The following is a 20,028-nucleotide window of genomic DNA, read 5'->3' as shown; positions in this document are numbered from 1 at the left end:
GATGCGAATGGCTGATATTTTTACAGATTTCCAGGAGCCTTTTCGACAGGCAAGTCAACCCAGACAATAATGTGCCTGCCGCTGCAGAGATTGACACAAACTTCAAAAATTATCTGAGGAGGCGTGCCTATTTTTGGTTTCCTTTCCCAAAAGGTGGCTGCTAAAAATGAAAAACAAAATTTCTACAGCAGGCAGATTTGTTGAAAATTAAGAGCCCATAAGACTGTTGCGTGATGAGAAGGGATTGCAGCAGGCAGGAGAGGTTATGCCTGAATAGGCAGCGCAGGGCAAACTGTGGAAGAAGACCTCAGAGTCGCGTGAGACAACTGGTGGCAGGCACTAGAGGTTATACTTAAATAATGCAGGGGCAGCGCGAGGGAACTGTGAAAGGAGCTCACTGGGCGGCATGGCCAGTCTAACAAGGTAAGCCATATAGTTTTAAACAAACAAAGTGCACTAAAGGAACAACCTTTCTCAAGCGATATTTATTCAAAGGCTAGCATTTCACTGTGTGCGCTTTGTAAACAATGTCAAACACTCACCCCAGTACAGAGATCTGGGCCTAAACCCATCGTTATTTTGCTCACAACACCACCCCCGTTTGGACCTAGCCATATGCAAATCAGTCTTGACCCTGCTCCACATGGGAGCATTCCAGGCTGAATTGCCAAGCCAGAATCTCCTTAGGCCACAAGTAAGCAACCTAATGCCGGTTTCGGTGTAAAACTCCAAATTAGCCAGGGTAGCTTGAATCCAATGGCATGGCAAGCACAGGACCACACAGGGCACCCCCATCCCACGTGGGGTGACAAATAGAAAAAGAACAATTGATGGACTGAATGCTGAACAATGTCAAACATTCACCCCCAGTAGAGAGTCCTGGAACCTAAATCAATTGTTTTTTTGCTCACCACACCACCCCAGTTTGGACCTAGCCATGTGTAAATCAGTCTTGACCCTGCTCACGATGGGACTAGTCCAGTACGAACTGCCAAGCCAGGCCCTCCTTGGACCGGAAACAAGCATACTAGAACCGGTTTTGGGGTATCACTCCTCATCAGCCAGGATAGGTTGAATCCAGTGGCATGGCGAGCACGGGACCCACGTCTGAGCATCCCCATCCCACAATGGCTCCCTGGTTGCTGGATATGCTGTTTGCTCTCGACTTGAGACTATAAAAATTACCCTTCTGCCTAATGTGGGTCTGCACAAGTAGCAGAGTTGCTCATCTTTACCCAAGCCTGTAACCTTGATTCAAAATAAACTGCTAATGTCTTCAGGATTTCTGACGTGAAACATTCATAGATACCACTGGGAGCCGCGATTAGGAAGGGACGCCCTTAACATGCTCCTTCCTAATACCAAATCGCTAACATATTTTGTGATTAGGTTACCAAATCGCAAAATAGGGTTTGGTACATTGAAGATCCTTTTTACCAGTTGCAAACGACCCGATTCTGCAAATCCGGTGGTATGCAACCAGTAAAAGCTCCGTCCATGTTCTAGATATGCACACAAAAGTGATCAATTTTGAAGGTCACTAATGTATTCAAGGACCGGAGATCAAATTCTGATTAAAGACCCCTAAAGAGTCCTGAATTACTCAGCTTTTCGAAATTGAGGAAAGTGCCTTATACATGTCAAACCACTGATTAATAACCATTTGGAAAGAATCATTGATTTATTGCAGAGTTCGAGAGAATGGCAAATATTGCTAACATCAATCATGTATAAAGAAAAATGTTACAGTCTTAAAAGTGTGAGAAAATAAACGTCTAAAACAAACCAAGAATTGAACACCTATTTAACCAATGCCAGCAAGATTGGTGTAAATCTTCAAGTGATATATAGACTACAAAGAATCTTATTTCACAACTTTTGGAACCCATTTATTACATTTATTCAGAGAATGGAACCGCTGCCACTGATATGTTGGTGGAAAGTGTAAAACAATAACGGGAAGATGGAATGGGTTGGCTAAAAGAATTTATTTGGAGTCATGTTCGTGCATTACATTATCCAGTTGGAGATTGTGCTCAATGAATCATCCTGTTGGACCTGTCAGCCTTAGGGTAGTCTCCCCATCTATTTTTGATCGTGCCTCATTTTTTCCACCCTCATTTTTGATGTTGGACTTAGGTCTCCGGGCGCCTTTTCATTGCCAACCAGTGTTAAGGTGAAGGTGCTCCCTTCTCCCAAGATGTCTGCCACAGACCCCTGCTACTGCAGAGTGGTCTTTCATAGTAGCACCCTAGCTGCCAGGAGCTGTCTGGAACCCCACAACAATGTTGCGACACCAGCCCGCCTTTTTTGTCCCATAGGTAGAATGGGGAAGCTCCTGGAATGTGCTGGAACCTTCTAGAAGGGAGGTGTGGTTTTTACTTTTGCCGCCTTGGCTAGAGGTCACCTGACCTAGGGATACATAAGTGAGGGAGGGAACTTTTTGTAGTTAGTTGGCCAGTTGGGGTGAAGCAGAGCTGGAGAATCCACGCAGGAGTGTAGGCGGTAGGGCCTAGCCAGGGATTTATGCCTCTGAGAGTGACAGGGCTTAGGTGCTGCCTCTTCAGTGAGTGAGGGATCCTGTGAAACCCACTGATCTTGCCCAGCAGTAGGAGGACCCAGGGAACCTCTGCCCAGCCTGACTAGGAAGGACCTAGTCGCCAACTCATCCCCTACCCCCCAAGGAACAGAACCCCAAGGGCGCCAGTGTCATCTGCGCCACAAAGACTGACTTTTGAAACTGCAGAAGTACCATCCTGAAACTTCCTGCCAAGCTGAATATTGTAACTTCATGAAACGACTGATTGCCTGACTGCTGGGGATCGACCAGGTGCTGGCGCTGTGTTTCCTGCGCTGCCAGACCTGACCTGTGACCCCCTGTGCAGATCTGCTGTCGAGCGCGGAGTTGGCCGAGCTCCCGCTTAATTTGTGACCCCCCCGGGAGCCAGGAACCGCAACGCGATCACCGCCGCGGCCCGTAGGCCCCAGGGAAGTGTCAGTGCCAAGTCAGAGCCTGCGGAGAAGCCCGGGGCCCCGCCGCTGCCGTCGCAGCGTCAGAAGGAAGAGCTAGTGTCCGGGAGTGTCCCGCGCCGTTGCGCGCATCGGAAGGAGGACCCGGAGCGGAACCGAGCGACGAGACCAAGGTAACCCCCCGGGGGCTGGGAGGTAGCGCGGCCGTGTGGCGGCCTGAGACTCGCCCCCCCTGCTCCCCGGGAGTCGTGGGAAGGCCCGGTGCGCCCCCTGCCAAGCGGGAACGACACCGCATGCAGTGACTGTGACTTTCCCCCCTCCGTGGGATTTCCCGCCGTAATTGTGAGTCTCCCCTCCGTGGGATTACCCTCTCCTGGGGACTGCCATTCGCAGGACTCAACAGTGCTCAAAGCGCTCTATGTCCCCGTAGCGCTGAACGTTCAATTGTACTCAACAGTGCTCAATGCGTTCTATGTCCTCGCAGCGCTGATCGTTCAACTGTATTCAACAGTGCTCCATGCGTTCTAGGTGGGAGTAGCGCTGATCGTCCAATTGTATTTATCAATGCTCAATGCGTTCTGTGTTAGAGTAGCGCTGATCGCTCAAGTGTAGTTACCAGTGCTCCATGCGTTCTATGTTAGCGTAGCGCTGATCGCTCAAGTGTAAGTACCAGTGCTCCATGCGTTCTATGTTAGCGTAACGCTGATCGTTCCATTGTATTCGACAGTGTTCAATGCGTTCTAGGTTAGAGTAACGCTGATCGTTCCATTGTATTCAACAGTGCTCAATGCATCCTATGTCTCAGTAACGCTAATCATTCCTGTGTATTCACCAACCCACAAGCGCTCCTCTCGCCAGTGAAGGTCCCAAGTGCAAGGCGCTTACTGTGCCCACCACGCTTATGCTCAGGGTGCTAGACAGGCATTATACGACCGCAAGTTATGTTTATGTGCCTTTGTTTCTTCGTAGACACCCGTATCGCCACGTGTGCAGGTCCCGGCCCGCAGCACTAGGGAGGCTCATACTGCAGGGGTTGCGGAGGTAACAGTGCTGAGAGGCTGTAATGCACATGTTAAAGCGTACAGGTAATGAACAACTGTAATGCACATGTTGAAGGGTACAAGTCAGGAACAACTGTAATGCACATGTTAAAGTGTACCGGTAATGAGAAACTGTAATGCAAATGTGAATGTGTATAAGCTAAGATACATTGCCCTCCAAGATCACCACGTGTGATCCTGATGAATACAGGCCCCAGCTAGGCCCGCAGGACACAAGGGTTCGCTCTCCTGTAATGGAATCTATAAGGAAGTTGGCACGGAAACTGCAAAGTACAAAGACAGCATTTATTAACCCTTAAGGGTGGTCCTACAATCCACACAACACTCTTCAGTATTGCATAGAGTAGCACAAAGAACCTTCGTACATGGTCCCCTTTTATACACAACAGAGGGGCTCATAAGTGGGTGGATACAACATGAGGCCGAAGAACATTACCATTTATGGTCATTTTCGATACTGAATCAATATGTGGGCGGAGCTAACGCACTCCTTGAGCCCGCGAAAACATGGTCAAGCAAGGCTAACTGATAACAGATGTGGTCAAGTCTGGGCATGTGCCAGATAGACAAAGGAGCTATTTATAGACTGTTACTAGGCAGATTGCAAGAGCAACTAACACAGAGGTTGGACTCTTCTCGTGGGGAACACGTGAAAGCATGACAATACAAAATGGAGTCCAAGCTTCGGTCAACATAACAGAGAAAACACGATCTATAAAAGGGGAATTAATGTCTTTAGTAAATGCTTAATCACATCGTTGTTTCAATTTACAACAGACGACCCTTTCAGCATTTACTGAAGACATCCGGTTTGTTAGGATAATCATCATATATGTCAATTGTCATCATTTCTTCAACTTCTTTAGCTAAACGTTTTTGGTGGGCAACATCGGCAATAGCTTTCTTATCAGGGATACAGAATGATACACATAATGAGCAGAGCAAGGGACCACATTGAACGCAGATACAGCACGAAAACAGAACCGCCACAATAATGCAGAGACCAGTTAGAACCTTCCATCCCCAGGCAGTAATTAACGCCCAAAACCATCCAGAAAAGGACCAAGTGCCGTTTTCTGTATGGATCTCAGCTGCAATTTTGTGCAGTTTATTGATGGCATTATAAACTGATGGCGTATGATCAGGGATAAACACACAACAGCTACTTCCAATAATTTTACATGCTCCTCCTCTGTCAGCTAGCATAACGTCTAATACCATACGATTCTGCAATGCAACAATTCTAGTAATCTGCAATTCCTCCGTAAGATTCCCAAGAGCAGCAGCAGTCTGATTTGTCACAGCTTCTACCACTCTTGTTAACCTTCGGATCTTCCTACTGTTCAGGGCAGCTCCAACAAAGAAAAACAGTCCTAAGTTAAAATCAATATACTGTTGCAGACTGGTATCAGTCTGATCTACATCATCAATTGATAAAGTACGTTTATACCTATTTACAGTCACATTATTCAATAATTTCAGATCCTTATGATAAGATGCGGGTGCTAGGAATACAGGAGGTAATAGAAATGATACATAGCATACCCCAGACCACCCAGCCGGCAGACGGTAATAACCTTTATTTCCACACACAAAATACGTATTATGGGAGGCCAAGAAGGTACTATTGTTCAACCCATCAATATTCAAAACAGTAATGCAATCACTAACACCAACAGGGATGGAACCCACACTCTGGACACACAGGTCCGCTTGAGCTTGTGCTACTTGGATCACAAATTTGTCTTTTCCCACAGTGTCTCTTGTGTTCGTGAAGATGTAGGGAATGGATTCATTGTCTGGTCGGTACTCTTCCCACTCCCAAATTGTCCCATTCGCTTGTGGATACCCATTTTTGTCTTGATGGCATTCTTTATTAAGTCTAAAAAGCAATCGTCCCACTGTCGGTTTCCGAGTGGCAAAAAGCAAAGTATACCATGCTCTACAAGAGCCATTATGAGAAAAAGGAAGTGGTATAAATGGCGTTCCTCCTTTCTTCTGATGAGCTGGCATCATCCCACATATCCAACAGTTCGTAGCATTCGTAGCAACGTGGGTATGATGCAGCATCTGGATGAAAGTGTTATTCAAGTAAGATTGTCGATGCTTCAACTCTTGATACGGTAATGTATAAAAGTAGTGCTCCTCAGGCACCGGAGTTGTCAACACAAGAATCTTCCGAGCGGGAGTTACATCCTCCACGAACCATGTGGTTATCCCAACAATGGCTACTGTCAACATGAACCCTAATGCACAAAGGATTTTCTTTTTCTCCATATCAAAACAAAAATAAAACCCAATATCTTCCTGAAACTAAAAGTCTGTCAGAACTCTTCCCCTTGGGCAGCGGTTGATTTCTTCACCAGCGGGCCAAGACGGGTGTCGCTACACTAATGCAGGGCTGATCCCCCCCCTTGCCTCATCGGCTCTCCGTTTCACTAACCCAAGGGCCGTTCTGACAGTATGTCCCGGTACTGGAAAACTCACTTCCCTGGTCGAAGATGATATCGCCTTCCTCCAGGAGTCGCGTGGTCCGGAAAGAGCTCCTCAGTGGCATTTGGCTCCGCAGCACGGCCTGTCTCTGCAGCCAAAATTTCTCGTTGATCGGTCAGCACGGCAGGTTCCACCAATCCGGGCGGCACCTTCCTACAGTGCAGAGAGTGGATCCAATTCTTTCGGTTGGAGACTCGCACAGCCGTCCTCGTTGCGAGGAGGACCTGCTCAGGGCCCACCCATCTCGGCTCCAAACTGTTCGTTCTGTCGAAGACTTTCACCATGACATGGTCACCGGGCCGGAGACCATGTCCTTCGCCGGTAGACCGATCAGGGAGCGCCTCTCGGACCTGTTGATGGATAGAAACCAAGTTATCCGTTAACTGTGCCAGATAATCGCTCATCATTACACAAGGTACATCATACACAGCCTTAGGTCTGGGTGGACCCCAAATATTCATTGGGCGTCCAAAAACAATCTCATATGGCGTAAGGCCAGTTCGAGAGTGCGGTACTGATCTAATTGACAATAACGCCAGTGGCAGAGCGTCTGGCCAAGTCAAAGACGTCGAAGCTTGAATTTTGGCGATCTTAAGCTTCAGTGTACCATTATACTTCTCAACTAGGCCTGCAGACTGAGGGTGAAACACGGCGTGGAACTTCTGAGTGATGCCTAGGCCCTTCAAGACGTATTTTATAACATCCGCTACAAAGTGAGGGCCATTATCACTCCACAGAAGTCTACAGACGCCATACCGAGGGAAGAACTCTTTCAGCAGCATCTTCGCAGTAGTCATCGCAGTATTGTCTTTCGTAGGGTACGCTTCAACCCATTTGCTGAAAGCGCAGACCACTACTAGAACATACTTCAGATTATTACAGCGCTCCAATTGGATATAATCCATCTGCAGAACCTCAAAAGGTGCAGTGGGTGTCACAAACCCTCCTGCTGGAGTTCGAGTACCCTTTCCTGGGTTATACCTCAGGCAAATCATACAGGTCTGCACCACCCTCTTTGCTCTGCTAGCAATCTCTGGATGCTCCCAGACTTGGGTAAGCAATTTCACAATTGCGGAAGCTCCAACATGTGCTAGCCCATGTGCCATCTGAACCATAGGTTGTACAAAGGCCGTGGGTAATTTCCATCTATCCATCTGCTTATTTCTCCAGCAACCCTCGTCATCCAGTTCTCCCTCGCTAGCCCATTGTTCCCGCTCTTTGTCAGAAGCGGTCCTTTGCATTTCTCGCACTTCCTCCTTCGCATCATGCCATCTCTCCACCTGTGACTTCACTACATACATGGCAGTAGTACCGGGCTGCATCGCAGTCTCTCGTGCTACTCGATCCGCTAACGCATTCCCTTCTCCAACTTTATCAACCACTTTCCTATGGGCGCTACACTTAACGATGGCAATTTTCTTTGGGTATGTCAATGCAGTTAAAAGGTTATGAACTAACACTCCATGCATTATCTGTACTCCATGTGACGTTAAAAACCCTCTCTCCTTCCAGAGTAGGCCGAAGTCATGCGCTACTCCGAAGGCATAGCGGCTATCTGTATAAACATTCACACACAGTCCTGTACTGAGCTCACATGCTCGTGTTAATGCTATCAGTTCCGCTGCTTGAGCTGATTTCTGTGGTATGCGTGCTGTCTCCACTATCGTTTGTAATGTGGTAATTGCATATGCTGCTGAAGTCGTACCATCGGGTAGCTTCAGACAGGATCCATCCACCCACAGTTCTCCATCTACATCTGGAAAGGGCGTATCCTGGAGATCAATACGACCCTTTGTTTGTTCCTCAGTCACGAGAATACAATCATGCACTTTCCGCGCCTCAGGCTGGGTTTCGGGGTATGGCAACAATGTTGCCGGGTTTAACGTTACGCACCTTTTCAACGTAATATGAGGAGCCAAAAGTGTCAACTCATATCCCGTTAAACGGGCACTGGTCAAATGCTGCGTCTTTGTTTGATTAAGCAGGGCATCAACAGCATGGGGGACTAATACCAACAGCTTATGAGATAACACAATTCCCTCGCTTTGGCGTATTGACACAGCTGTCGCCGCAACCGAGCGAAAACACCCTGGTAATGCTCGGGCGACAGGATCAAGTACAGCCGAAAAATATGCACAAGGGCGCTGCTTATCGCCGTGCATCTGCACTAAAACTGACAATGCACATCCATCTTTCTCATGCACATACAACGAAAAGGGTTTTGCATAATCAGGGGTCCCTAACACTGGTGCTGAACAAAGGGCCTGTCGTAGTTGCTGAAAAGCAGTATCACACTCATCTGACCAAGGGATTGGGATAGGCGTGTCCTTTGTCAAAAGGGCTAACAATGGCTTAGCTATGTGCGAAAACCCCAATATCCACTGTCTACAAAAAGAAACAAGGCCCAAAAATGCACGCACATCCTTCTGTGTGGACGGTCTCGGTGTATCCAAAATTACTTGGATACGATCCGGTGTGAGTGCACGTCCCTCCTTAGACAAAAGGTGACCCAAATAAGTCACCTTTGGTCTACAGAATTGCAATTTCTTCCTAGATACCTTATGATTGTGGGACGCTAAAAAAGAAAGTAAGGATAACGTACTTTTTTCACACAACTCCAGAGTGTCAGCCGCCAGCAAGATGTCATCAACATATTGAATGAGGGCGACCCCCTCGAGCAGAATAAAGGAATCCAATTGTCGTTTCAAAGCCTGACTATAAATGCTAGGGCTTTCTGTATAGCCCTGGGGAATCCTACAGAAACGATAAGATCTATTATTTAATGTAAACCCAAAAAGATATCGGCTATCAGGGTGAATGGGAATGGAAAAGAAGGCATTTTTCAAATCAATCACTGAGAACATGGTCGCCGTAGGCGGGACCAAGGTAAGCAATGTCGTGATATCAGAAACCACTGGGTATTGAGGTATCACGATCTTGTTCACTTCTCTCAAATCAATTATGAATCGATAAACTCTGGCATCCATATCCTTTTTCAGTATGGGAAGAATCGGACTGTTACAAATGTTATAGGGGACTTCCTCCACTACCCCTACCGCTATCAAATCCTGCACTATCTGTGTGAGAGCCTCCTCCCCCTCCTGGGAAATACGGTACTGTGGGAGGCGTGGTAACACCGCCCCCACCTGGACGCTAATGTGGACCGGTGGAATCACCATTTGTCCTACATCAGTATCCGAAGTCGCCCACAAAGCACGAGGGAGGGTAGATAACAGCGCATCCTCTGACATCGTACACATCCGTTCAGATCGGGGGTAATTGTCATTCAATATTACCCGCACACCAGCAGGGGAGCAGCGGATCGTAGCCCTAAAATGCTTTAACATATCAAGACCCATAATGTTGTCCGGTGTGTACGGGGCAAGCAGAAACGGACAAGGTGCAGAAAAAGAATCAACCTTAAACATGAGGGGCTGTGAAAGAGGGCTTCGGGAGAGTGTACCGTCAAACCCTACCGATGTGACCATTAAGCCGGATGGGGGAGCCCCCGGAACCAATTGCTTAGATAGCGCACTACGTGTCGCTCCAGTATCCACTAGGAACTGATCAGTAGAGCCCAAAACCTCAGCCGATACATAAGGGCCCTTCTGATCGACTGGCACCTCAACTGATTCTAACCCCCATCCAACGCATTCCTATGCATGCTGAGAGTCATGGTACCCCGACCGGTCAATCCCTGACGCTTGATACTGATGCTGGCGATCGAAAACATTTGATCTATCTCGGTGCTGCCCAGCAGAGTCAAAACGAGCCTGTTCGTTAGAATTCCCTCGGAAGTTGGAGAAACCCCCTCTACCTCGCGGGCCACCGGGGGTATGCCCCTGACGCGATGCATGCAACACCGGGCAGTCCCTAGCCCAATGACCCGATTGCTTACAATACGCACATTGATTCCTATTCAAATCAGACCGGCCCGAGGGAGGACCATAAGATCCTCCCCTACCTCTATTACTACCCCGTCGAGGCGGGCCATAGACTTGTGCCAACATCACCTTTGTTTTCAAATCTTTCGATTTCTTTTCCTCCTGGCCCTTCGCTTCTTGCTCCTGACGCTCATAATACTGAGCGATAGTCAGGAGGGCCGTCGGTGTAGCGGAAGACCAAGAACTTTCACTCGCTTTTAGACGGGCCGCAACTGCCGGCAGCAGATTAGCCACATATTTATCCGCGAAAAGGTGGCGTCCCGTATCGTCGGTAAGCGACTGTCCACTAAAATCGTGAAACGTCTCCTCAAAGCGCGTAAAGAAGTCCGCAACTGACTCGTCAACTTTCTGTTTACATGCAGCTAACATATTCCAGTCAATCTTTTTAGGGGGGATAATTGTCTTCAACTTAGCCACAATAGCAGCAGGGAGATCTAAAATATTCTGGGGCGGTTTCTGCGCAGGCTTCCTCTCCCTATCCTCATCTTCCAGTTCAGACCATCGAGCCTTAAAAGTGGCAACATCATCTACCTTTCGCACAGATCGCCACATATCTGGTGGTAGAATAAGCCCAAAGAACAAATCTATATCTGCTAAAGTCATAACGCAAGAATTCAAGGCCCCCTCGACTTCTTCATAGAAGGCCGCTGGATTCTTGCGGGGGTCGGGCAGCGCATTCTTCAATGCCATAACATCAGCCCTATGCCATGGAGTGTAAACCCAATTATACACAAAATATCCCTTAGCATCGGCGGAGGTAATGTCCGAGCTAGTCCCCGCTCCTTTAGGAGGAACATACAAAGGCGCCGCCTCTCGCATTGGTTTAACATGCACTATGTCATCCTTATCTGACTGGGAGGTGGATGAGTGGCCCTCTGTTGTGCACGAATCCGACTGCTTCTCCTCCCCTGCTCGCTGGCGCGCTTTCTCTTTAAAGACCAGCACCTCGTCCCGCAAGGCGAACAGCCGCCGAGCCGTATCTGGAGCCTTAGAAAAAGAGAAAACACCATTACGCAATGCTTTAGCATCCGATGACACTTCGTCGGGCTCAAAAACACCAGAACGTTTCCGGAAAGCATCAATCACTTCCTCCGCAAAATGACCCAGAAAATACAATTTATCTCTCTCCTGCCACGGCCCCCAAGTATGGAATAATTCCTCTATGGATATCTTGCCGTTAAGTGCACGGAAGGAAATTTGCCGAAGCTCAGCCATTTGCTCGGCTGATAACATGGACCGCGTATCTACCTTACCCGTACCCGGGACAGAATCTTGCGGCCTCGGAGCAGATGCGCCGACATAAGGGGGCGGAGAGCGATCTAGTAAATAAAAATCATCATCAAGATTATTAAGGACAGGATAAAGTGGCTGCCGAACAGCGTATTGTCCCGAAACTTGTAGCCTACGCTCCTTCTCTTGCCTGTCCGTCTGCTCTCTGTCCTCCCGACGCTTCGCTTCCTGTGCTCGCACATGATCATTCTTCCGTTGTTCTTTATCAAACAGCGCTTTCTCACGCTTCTCTCGCTCACGCACCTCCTTCACCCACAACCGCACACACTCAAACATATCCTGACGAGCACGCCGCTTACACATACACTGTTCCACATACTCAATCTTACGTATATCAAACGATCCATACAAAGGCCATCGCAACTCAGGATCTTTTTTTGTATATTTCCTCCATACTGTGCTGTACATTATGGAAGAAAGACCATGCTTCACATACATATCCCTATTAGGAGTCCCCTCTGGGGGAGCTGGAGCAGATTCCTCGAGGTTCAACCGGTTCCCAAAACCGCAACACCACTTACGGAGTGCGCTGAAAGCAGGCATGCTCAGAAATAATGCAAAATATGCAATATTATAGAAAAATGGCACTTAATCGTTGCGCCGTTCAAAGTTACACAGCTCCGGAGAAATCTTTCCACATTACCTGCCTATATGTGTTGCAACGCATATATATTCACAAAGACAAATACAAAATATGACTAGTCATCACAAATCAAACTCAAATAGCCAGATCAGGCTTCAAAAACTCGGAGCAAGTACCGTACACCGGTTCTTACCAATCAAGAGTCCAGATTCCAACTGCCAAGCTCCACAATCGCCCAAACGGCTTTCACGGCAAGACCGACAGAAGAGGTCTCAGTCGAGGACCGGCGCCACCCAGACGGTCAGCTCGGAAGGGAAGGAAGAAAAACCTTGGGATGCCAGGGCTAAGGCGCCGCTGGCAGTGATCACGTCCCCGGCCCAATTCCTCACCTTCGTCGCGACCAGTCCTTCGAGCATCCGAGTCGCCGATGAGCCCCACGTGACGGGCGCCAATTGATGAATACAGGCCCCAGCTAGGCCCGCAGGACACAAGGGTTCGCTCTCCTGTAATGGAATCTATAAGGAAGTTGGCACGGAAACTGCAAAGTACAAAGACAGCATTTATTAACCCTTAAGGGTGGTCCTACAATCCACACAACACTCTTCAGTATTGCATAGAGTAGCACAAAGAACCTTCGTACATGGTCCCCTTTTATACACAACAGAGGGGCTCATAAGTGGGTGGATACAACATGAGGCCGAAGAACATTACCATTTATGGTCATTTTCGATACTGAATCAATATGTGGGCGGAGCTAACGCACTCCTTGAGCCCGCGAAAACATGGTCAAGCAAGGCTAACTGATAACAGATGTGGTCAAGTCTGGGCATGTGCCAGATAGACAAAGGAGTTATTTATAGACTGTTACTAGGCAGATTGCAAGAGCAACTAACACAGAGGTTGGACTCTTCTCGTGGGGAACACGTGAAAGCATGACAATACAAAATGGAGTCCAAGCTTCGGTCAACATAACAGAGAAAACACGATCTATAAAAGGGGAATTAATGTCTTTAGTAAATGCTTAATCACATCGTTGTTTCAATTTACAACAATCCTTTGATTAGATAAAACTTGATTAATTTGCATTCACCTTATTGTGTGGCGTCCATTATTGTGTGCGTTTACTGCTTCCGAGGATGCGTGTATTGTATGGTCGCTTAACACACAGGCCTTTGGGTGCCCAGCCGCTCGTGTCACGTTACCCCCTTAGGGCCTGGAGACCCCAGGTCTTACACATCCGAAATGACATAGGATAGTTTTGAGAAACCTTGAGTTCTAAGGGGATCTAAGCCTGCCACGTGTTCGTGATCTGTAAACGGAAATGCATCTTTTAGACTGGATTTTAGAAATTTCAATATGTTCCTGTTTGGAAAATGCATTTCTGACTGAGAAAGAAAGAGGAGATCTCCCATAAGACCTGGAAGACTCCCATGACTTATGTAAGGTTTATGCCTGAATTAAAAATGTCATATAAGGTATGTCGGTTTACGGTGGCAAGTAAATAGGGTGGAGAATAAGGCCCCACCCAATTATGAGTACAGTGGCTTTGAATGAGCCCCCGGTGTATCCAATGTTTATGCTCATGAATTCCTCCTGCTTGTAATATGTTATGCAGTGAATGTGAATTGCCATCGCTCTGCTATGTTTTCATTTTATGCAATAAAAAGATTTTTTTTTAAAATAATAATTCCTCCTGCTCAAAGCACATTGAGTTCCTGCACATAAATGGACCTCTATTGGGACTCCCCATGTGAACAAGCATTGGCAAAGACATTAGGTCTGGCATTGGCCGCCACCCTTTTGGCAGTTCTTGTTTTGTCATAGTTTTTGCAAAACGTTATTGTTTGGGATGCTGCCTGCCTCTCATTAAATCTAAAAAATAAACAATATTGTTTTTTCTGTTTGCAAAAAAGTGCACATTACCATAACACACCCAGCACTGAATGGAACTACGTTGAGCGTGGCTGTGCTCCTTGGGAAAGGACAATTCATTGTGAAATCAGTGAATGCCTGAAGTAGATTAACATTAATGCTGCTGGGTAGAGGAAGAATTGGAATGACAGAATCACAGGCTGATGAATAAAGTCTGTCTGAATATCTTATAAGTAACTATATTCTGCATTTAGTAATTCCAAAAGGACTTGGCTAGCACAACTTATAAAAAAGCCATTGGTCTGGCATTGGCTGTTAGCATCACCCTACTGAGCAAAAGGAAAAAGAAAATGAAAATAACTATTGTCATGATTATTTTAGTTTTCCTGTTTTATCAGTGGCTCTCAGGGCAGAACTGGCCAGAGCAGGGGGATGAGTGGTTTACACTCCCTAAGTGAGCATGACCGCTTGGCCGGCCTTCTGGGGCCGTCCAAACAGTCCTGTGCACTTTGCACCTTCCCCACCAGGCTGCATTACACAGCCTGGTGAGGAACATGCAAAGCCTCCCATCCCTCGTCTGCGCGCCGTACCACGGCATGTAGACCAATCACAACGCTGCATTGCATGCAAACAAGTCGGCTGATAAGACATAACGTTTAGTGTGTATTTTTATAGAGGTTTATGGCGAGGCAGTTAGTAATTCTGCTAATATACACAACAATTTGCGGAAAAACATACAATCAATCAATCCTGTATAGTGTGGCTTGTCACCCCAGGGAGTCTCCAGGTGCTGGTTGGCTGTGCTAGCTGACAGGGTTTAAGAGCTGTCTTATCACAGAGAAAATCCATTCATGTGTTCAGCTATGTGCTCGCCTTTCAGAAAAACAAACAGTGCCTTCATTTCTTGAAATATATGAGAAAGCTTAGAAGGGGACCTTATTCAGTATGTCTTTCTCTCTTACTCCTTGCACCCTCTTGTTGTCATTTGAGCTGACATGTGTACATCATTTAGACAACATTGTGTGCCATCTGGTTTTGCATCTACTATATGTTTCTCCATGTCCACATGCCCTTCTGTAAAGCGCAAATAAATCAGCATGAACAAATCTATATTTTCCTTATTTCTGTCCCTCCACTTATGTTCCTTTATTTCCTCCACCGTGCTCACACCACTTTTTTTTAGCACACTATGTGTCCTGCAACAGATCTTTTACCTTACCGGATATACTAATAATATACTGGAGATTTTTTTTAGGTGGCTTGGGGATGTCTTCAGGCTCGTCCCATGTTTCTATTCATAAGGCACACTCAGTCAACAAAACTGATTTGGGGGCTGGGAATTGTGTAATGCTTACTTTATACTTTTCCCCACACGGTTCACTTACTGAAGACAAGTATAAACTGTGTGTCGCTCCAGACTCAACACATAGTTGTGGTTCTTCAAAGAAGGGAAAGAAGAAAGAAAGGATAGTGCAGAAACTTGAGGAAAAAACACAATTCACTCTTCTTTTGAGTCACGAGATTCCATTGAGCCATCTTGCTTTAAAAAAAAAAACAAAGTGTGGGAGTTTTGGTGTGGCTTGACCCTGATTAAGGCTCTCATTGGTCAACTGTTAGACTCTCAATTCATACCTCTCACACACAAGACACACAAAATCACATTTCTGACCGACCCCTTCTTGTCATTTTCATTTGTAACGCCGCATGTCTTCTCAATACATCTTTGCGAACCCTCCTCTCTACTGTTCAGTTGTCCTTTGCAGAACAGAAAGCAAACAGAGCATAGCATCCTCCCTCAAAATCCTGCCTTGGAGATTCAACAGGTCTCTTACCTTTATTGTGGCACTTCAGGTTCAGGGAGGAGCAGTCCCATTGCAGTCGTGTCAGAGCCTGGCATCAATATATGAAGTCACAGCACCTGTTTGTCAAAGACATCTCAGTACACAGCATGTTTTGTTAAAGAAATCTGAGTACACAGCATGTTTTGTCAAAGAAATCTGAGTAAACAGCATGTTTGTCAGGAGCTGCATTGATTAACTGCAGATTGCAAGCAAAGCTATCGCTGACAAGACATAGATCTAACTGTGTATTTCTATTGAAGTTTATGATGAGTCAATTAACAATTCTGTCAATGCACAAGAAAATTAGAGGTAAAATGTACAGGCTTGAAGAGGCATCTTATTACACAGAAGAGCTATCTTTGCATTTCTCAGAGGCTTAGCATTCGCTTATTCCTAAAAACAAACAGTGCCTGCCTTGAATTCTGTGGAAAGGTCAGAACAGATATATATGTTTATTTGTTTTTTGTTTATTGTTTGAAGGGGTGGGAGCCCTACTCAGGCAACAACCACAATCCTTGCTAGGGTAAACCACAAAAGTCACTGAATTTAACTCTGCTTAACGCTTTGGCAGCTTGGCACAAAGCAGTCAGGCTTAACTTAGAGACAAAGTGTAAAGTATTTATGGAGTGCACAAACAGTAATAAATTGCAAACAAAACAGAAGAAAAATTCACAACTAATTTAGAAACATAGAGAACATTAAACAAATAATATGACACCAAAATGAATTAAATCCTCCAAAACACAGTTATGATTTTTTTTAAAGTATTTAGTGAAACTTAGTGGCAAAAAAAAAAATTAAAGTTCGCCACCCACGGGTATCTGGTCGCACGAGAATGGGTAAAAGTCAAAAGTTAAGGCCGACCATGAGTCAGTTACACAAGGTGTATTGGGCTTGGCCTCAACTTGCCTTTGAGCTTAGAAAATTTCTTGAAGAAAAGTCCAAGAGAAGGTCAAATTCACCTGGGCAAGGCAGCAGACTAAACCTGAGGAGTTGTCGTCTGGGAACTGCTGGACAAAGTCTTAACAAAGCCATCAACAATGGTTGAAAAAAGCACTGAGTAGGCAAAGCTGGATTTCCAGGCAGAAGAGGAACTCGCCGTTGATGGGGAGCCGATCGCTGTCGAGCCGGGTGAAGATTTTTAACTTCGGACCTAGACAACTTTTTGTAAGTCAAAAACCACCAGCGGGGCGAAGCTGCAAGCTGTAGCTGAAGAGGACTCCACGAGGCTGAATACTGTTGCTGAGCGGTCCAGCTGAACATGATTTGCTGCTGCAGAGAACATAGCAGAAGCTATGGGGATGTCAGGGCAACCGGTAATGCAACTTGGGCAGATTGGCTGGCACGTAGGTCCTTCTCTCTGATCTCCAGGCCCTTTTTGGTGAAACATTTTCTAAGTCCCAAACTTTAGGGTTAGGCAGGAAAAGCTACCACAACTTCCAGGGTCCAGGACCTAGGGGCATCATGTGGGGGATTAGGAATCACTCCAGAATAGGCCAGGTGCATCGCTCAAGGTTTTGGAGCTTGTGATGTCCCTGTAGCTCACCGAGGTGACCAGCCTACTAGCCTTTGGAGTCACTTCGAGTAGTTCTGGGTTTAAGGAGGTAGTCCAGTTATCCTTTTAGCAGCCAGGCAGGCCTTAAGCAGCATGGAAGTCCTCTGGTAGCAGCAGAGCAGTCCTCCGAGGGTCCAGACAGTGCTTCTGAAGTCTAGAGGTTCAGGAGTGGCTCTGGCAGTCTAATATTTATTCCTGGTGCCAGCCTTTGAAGTGGGGGATTCCATATACCACCCCGACATCTGGTTCTAGAAAGTGCTTCCCTTCCGTTGGCAAGGCTCCACAAAGTCTGGGGTGACAAAAGACTAATGTGAGGTTCCTTTGTGTGTTCCGGAGTCAAACCCATTTTAAATGTAAGTGGGTCTGGTTACAGTTTGGTTCCCAACCATCCTGTCCACACAAAATCCCCTTTTATTTCACTGTCTGGAAGGAATAACCAAACCCCAAACACACAACCATTCACAGTCATGTGACCCAGGACAACAGAAGAAGACACAGATGGTTAAGACAAGAAAGTGCCAACTTCACCCTTAATCTTTAAACTACAATTAATTTGAGTGTAAACAGTATATTCCTTCCCTCTTCCAATCCAAGGTTATCATATATAAGATGTAATAAGGTAACAGAGTATTACTCAGTGGGAAAGATAGGTCTTGCAATCACTGTTATGACATGTAATATTTAAGCACACCTGTTTAACCTTTTAAATGCAATGCACCCTGCCTTATGAGACTTTAAAGCCTACCTTAGGGGTGGCTTATATATATTGAAAAGGAAGGTTTAGGCCAGGTCGAATGTTACTTTAAAACTGCATTACAGACTACAATGGCAGGTCTGGAACATGTTGTAAAGGGGTAACTTAGTGGGTGGCCTAATGAATACTACAGTTTCACTAGTAGTATTGAACTTGCGTGCACTGGGTAAATGGGTAATACCATTAACTAGGGACTTACAAGTAAATTAAATGTGCCAATCAGGTGTAGGTCAATGTTACCATACTTTACAGAGACAAACACTGTGTCGAACTTATCACAGCTAACTAGTACTAGAGTTCTAATGTCATCAAAAACAAATCAGAAATAAAGGAGGTGAGAAGGCAAACAGTTTGGGGGTGACCCTGCAGAGAAGACCATGTATATATGAGTATGTATATATGTATGTATATGAATATATCTATCTATTTATCTATCTATCTATCGATCTATCTATCTATCTATCTATCTATCTATCTATCTATCTATCTATCTATCTATCTATCTATCTATCTATCTATCTATCTATCTATCTATACATATATATACCTGAAGGTTGCAGGGACGTCACCCATCCACTCACTCCCTTATCTCACACAGCCACTGCCTCACCCATACAACTAGTCACATAGCCACTCACTCTCACATATACAGCCACTCACACACCCATGCAGTCACTCACACACCCAGTCACATACAGACACACATAGTCACTCACATATTATATGTTAGAAATAGTATAACTCATTACTAGTAGACAAACTATACTAATTTAAGTAATATAGTTGCTTACTATATATACTTAACACTCATAAACATTTAGAAAACTCTCACACTTAATAAGTGATGTCATCAGTTATGTCATTTGAGAAGTTATCCGTAATGTCAGCGGTGATGTCACTGACCATGTGATCAGTGATGTAATATGTGAGCTCATAAGCAGTGCATTGCTGGGGTGTAAGTTATAGATAGCTCAGGTAACTATAACTGCTGAATTTCTCTGGCTTTGTACGAGTGAAATCTGAGCCCAAGTGTAATGTCCCTGTAACTTTTGTTTTTTTCAGTGAATGTCTAAGGTTTTTTTAATTCCATTTCCTAACTATAACATCCATGTGTCCTTTGTTTTTTTAGTGACAGTACATTTCTATGTGTTTTTTAAATTCTATTTCCTAACTATAACTTCTCTTTAACCTTGAGAATTTATATGGATTTTTTAAAGTTCCTAACTGTAACCTGTAACCTTTGAGAGAGAGTGCATAAGTGCCTCAGTCATATGATGTCACTTCCTGTGATGTTATCTGTGAAAGGGCATGTGATGTCACTGACATGTTGATTAATTGATGCCCATGCCTGACAGATACTGGAGCTGAGTAAAGTCATAAGAGACAACTATGGGTGTCATTTAGTACTATGTACAATTGTAAATAAGCAGTTTCAAAGTCGATAGTCTGGTTGTGATGTGGGAACCCAATCAAAGAAAACTGCACAATGCTATGTGTATGTGCTAGAAAATGAAAGCGATAACACTGGATTCTACATGCTTTCTTGAGATCTATGGCTTCCATTAATATGTTCCACATGATTGAACACCCGCTAACGTTTTCTATAAATTCTACATGAGCTTTTTTTATTAAATACATTTGATTCTATATGTTTATGAAGATGCT

General features: G+C 45.5%; 1 protein-coding gene and 1 long non-coding RNA gene across 2 annotated transcripts in view; one reads left to right on the top strand and one right to left on the bottom strand.

Moving 5' to 3' along the window:
• The window catches only part of ADAMTS12 (ADAM metallopeptidase with thrombospondin type 1 motif 12), a 4,274,824-nt gene that overhangs the window by 193,644 nt on the left and 4,061,152 nt on the right, over positions 1 to 20,028 (top strand). The gene's annotated exons all lie outside the window — the stretch shown is intronic.
• LOC146864046 (uncharacterized) overlaps positions 1 to 20,028 on the bottom strand; it is a 186,705-nt gene that overhangs the window by 121,565 nt on the left and 45,112 nt on the right. Inside the window, exon 2 of the long non-coding RNA XR_014970038.1 lies at positions 16,046 to 16,131. This is a non-coding gene — a long non-coding RNA (uncharacterized LOC146864046). The remainder of the gene's footprint in view (positions 1 to 16,045; positions 16,132 to 20,028) is intronic.

This window comes from Triturus cristatus, chromosome 2_1 (assembly GCF_964204655.1).
Source record: "Triturus cristatus chromosome 2_1, aTriCri1.1, whole genome shotgun sequence".
NCBI classification, from domain to species: domain Eukaryota; kingdom Metazoa; phylum Chordata; class Amphibia; order Caudata; family Salamandridae; genus Triturus; species Triturus cristatus.
This window is presented reverse-complemented; position numbering and strand designations above follow the sequence as displayed.